This window comes from Lactuca saligna, chromosome 5, assembly GCF_052625555.1.
Source record: "Lactuca saligna cultivar CGN05327 chromosome 5, ASM5262555v1, whole genome shotgun sequence".
Classification (NCBI taxonomy): Eukaryota; Viridiplantae; Streptophyta; class Magnoliopsida; order Asterales; family Asteraceae; genus Lactuca; species Lactuca saligna.
In genome coordinates, this window is record NC_136421.1 from 311,028,993 (window position 1) to 311,032,781 (window position 3,789).

The window sequence follows — 3,789 nt, forward strand, 5'->3', positions numbered from 1 at the left end:
AACCTCTCTCTAACCCCGAAACCCCCCCCCCCCCCCCCGAAAATCCTAGGGAACCTCCCTTGCACGAGGCGGAAGCCCCGTAGTGCTCGACGGCTCCGAGAAGAAGAGCTTTTCGGCTCGGGAACGCTGCTCCAAGCAAAGCCCGGTTTTCTATAAAACCTGTTGTAAGTGAGCTATGCCTACACTATTTTTAATATATCATTTATTTAATTATAGTAACGTTATTAGCAACTTATACTAAGTACTTGGGCTATTATTATGGGTTATATAAGTATTTTTTGATGCTTATATAATAGTAATAATAGCTAGACTATTAATTAGTCTCGGCGAATAATAGACTAAACTCTAGTGGTAATAATACTAGGTTTCGTCGAAGGAAATTGTTTTTAAGAAGCGAAACGCTCTCTGAGTTCGGATTCACCACCTTTTCAGGTGAGTGCATAGTTACTTTCATCTTACACGTAGATATGAAGTATTTTATATATTACGTGCTATGTGTGCATATTATCTGTATACTTGCTATCTATGCCGGATGAATGTTTTTATACAAGTTGTAAATGATTTAAACTGTCTATGTATTTTATATCTACAAAAATGTTGGGGTAAAACATGGGTAGATGTAATAAGATGATGTGTGATAAAATGATGAGAGGCCTCGATGATGACCACGGACTCTTCTAGACAATCCAGTGGAACGCTGGCAGGCTCGCAACTTGTAGGTATTTGTGAACGATGTGTTCACTGGTGTACTCCATCCCCCACATGGTTGCCTTTAGGACATTTATTGCTAAGTAACCCCCTTAGCAGTGGTGTCCATCCCGATGATGATCCTTAGGCTAGGTCCATTATGATAGGTGTTTAGGGACGTAAAGTGAGGATAACGGGAACAGGTAATCGGGTTATTGTTGATTGATGAAATTAATAAACTTATTTATTGTGGGTTGAAAACCCTATGTGCTCACCAGGCTCCCAAGCCTGACCCACTCAGTTTTCTTGCATTATAGGTAGTGGTGCATGAGCATAGATGTGATGTTTTGGATGAGGGATTACGGATATAGGCATGTAGATACGAAATAATGTAGTAAGGCTTATATTGTATTGTTTATGCTTTTGATCTGTATCGAACATGACATCCCAAGTCTTTTAATGAAATACATTTCCTTGGAAATGCTTTTGATAAATCTTTATCATATTTTGTTTTGGGACAAATTCCGCAACACTTTTATTTAAAATGTTACTCTGATTTTCAAACAAAGCATAAACAAAATCGGTCTTTTCTGGTCGTGATTTTGGGGATGTCACACCTTGCTCTCGTGCAAAGGAATAGGAACCAAATCAATTGGATACCGCTCGCTAATTAACTCTAGAACATAACCTCTATGTGCCCTTGATAACCGCACTGAACGATCATCGAAAATCTATACCTCTAATGGATAATCAAGCTCCACAGGAGCATCACTTAACCTCTTGCTAAGTGCAAGAGACAAAACAACCGGGTGGCGTCCGAATAAAAAAAACTAAAGTTGGAACACCGTTCACTAGGAACATCCCTATATAATACTCTGGTGTTATGTGAGCCTCCTCGACTGACAGCTGGAAAGCTTGGCTCCTCATAATGGCCGCTTTCTCATTGCCTTGGCAGCCGTCGATGATCCTTAATGTAGCTAGAGCAGGTGCTGCAACTGCTCCTACAATCAAACTTCGGAAATTGGCCTTCTTTTGGTCTATCTGGTTCCAATGGAAACAAATCAGATCAGATACCTGGATGGTGGGGCAATCCCTACTAAGGTGACCGGTCTTTTCGCACTTATAGAAGCCAGACCCATCCATCCTACAAACCTCGTCGTGCACCTTGCCACACTTGACACATCGGATCCAACCCTAATGGCCTCTCTATCGTGAATCAACAACATTGGGCTTATTTATCGAGCCCTCTGATACTTGAGCCTGAACCGGGTTCCTCTTCCTCACGGTCTCTAAATCAATATCCCGTTCACGAGCCCGAACTATCATATCTTCCAATGTCTTGAAGATAGACATACTTACAAACTCCCGTATCTCATCCTTCAATATATCATTATACCAGGCCTTCTACATCTCCTCATCCATCATATATTGCAGAACTAGCAAGACCCTCTCCGTGAATATGGCGGTAATCTCTACCACCGACTTAGTAGTCTGGCGAAGGTCTTGAAACTCCCTTGCCAACTGTTGGACCTCGATTACTAGTGCAAACTTTTCCTTGAACCTTGAAACAAAATCATCCCAAGTCATCGCATCGACAGCTTCGCTTGCCAAGGCATAGCCTACCTCCTCCCGCTAGTAACAAGCTCTGTCTTTTAGAAGACAAAATGCAAATATGACCTTCGCCTCCGTGGGATGGATGCCAAACCAGAAGGTATTCCCGATATCCACCAACCACCGTCTGCTAGCAATGGGTTCCTTCTTCATGAAGAACTTAGGAGACCCGTAGCCACAAAACTATTGGAATGTCAAAGAGCGTACACCCACCATATCTACTGTCTCAATACTAAATGCACTCAGATGCTCATCCATCAACTCCAAAATTCCATCCTTTATTGGACCAAAGATCACATGAGTTTTCTCTCAAAATTTGCGGGTAATCTCGGATTAAATGAACTCCAGCATCTGATCATCCAAGGATCCGACTCCAAAGCCTGAACCTGATCCCTCATTAGGAACTGAACCACCTTGAGTGACCACCATACTAAAAATAAACAAATCAAACCATAAGAAAACACTCGAAAGGTATCACACCCAACGAGTCCCTTAGTATCCTCGTGAATCCCTTGAATCGAGTATGGATCCTGTGCTTCCAGTAGTACGGGCCCAATACTACATTCAATACCTATCCATACTTTCCTCAAGATTCTTCCTAATTCCCCTAAGTGACCCCAACATTCCATAACCCCGCTAACCCATGCATATGCTAATGCTAACATACTTCCTAGGTTCTCTTAGGATTCCCTTCACCACTCTCCGCCATTAGCTGCAGAAAAAATCCCCACTAACACATGTTAAATACCTTACATACATAACTACATGCCACATACACTAGATAATTCTTCGACTAAAAGGTTTCACACTACAACGGTTGGACTCAAACAAGAGTTGCACAATAGAGTTAAACCTAACCTTCTAAAATTCTCTAATTTATACAACATGTAACCTAACATATTCACTTGTTACTTAGGTAGCACTAGTAGTGGCTCCTAAAAGCACAAAGCAAGCAGCATTCAAACATCGATTTCTAACCAAAGCATTCCCTACAGTCCATCCTAACATATCAGTAATAGTCCATACTAGCATGCAGTTCTAAGAGCTCATACCGTAAGCATACAAGGCATCTTTACTCTCATACCAATCCTGAGCAGATCCTTAGCCCTAATCTAGCATGTTATTCATATATTCACATATTGAATCAATAAACATGTATGGGTATTTTAGGAACACATAACTTGAGCTCGGCCAATTGCATGCATCACATCCCTTCTTTCTAGTAGTAACCCCTTTTTGAAAATCCTTGCTTTATGAAAAACTTATCAAATCCTCAATTTGAGTTTAGACACTCCTGAAGATGTGTCTGAATCCCTCAAACCAAGGCTTTGATACCAACTTGTAACATCCCAAAAATCATAAGTAAAAGTTTCATTTTTAAATCAACCAAAATTTATCAAATATCTCAAACAAGCATCAAAGTATTCTAGTGTAAAAATAGTTATCAGAGTACAAATCCAAAAATCATAAAATTACCAAAACACGGGTGGA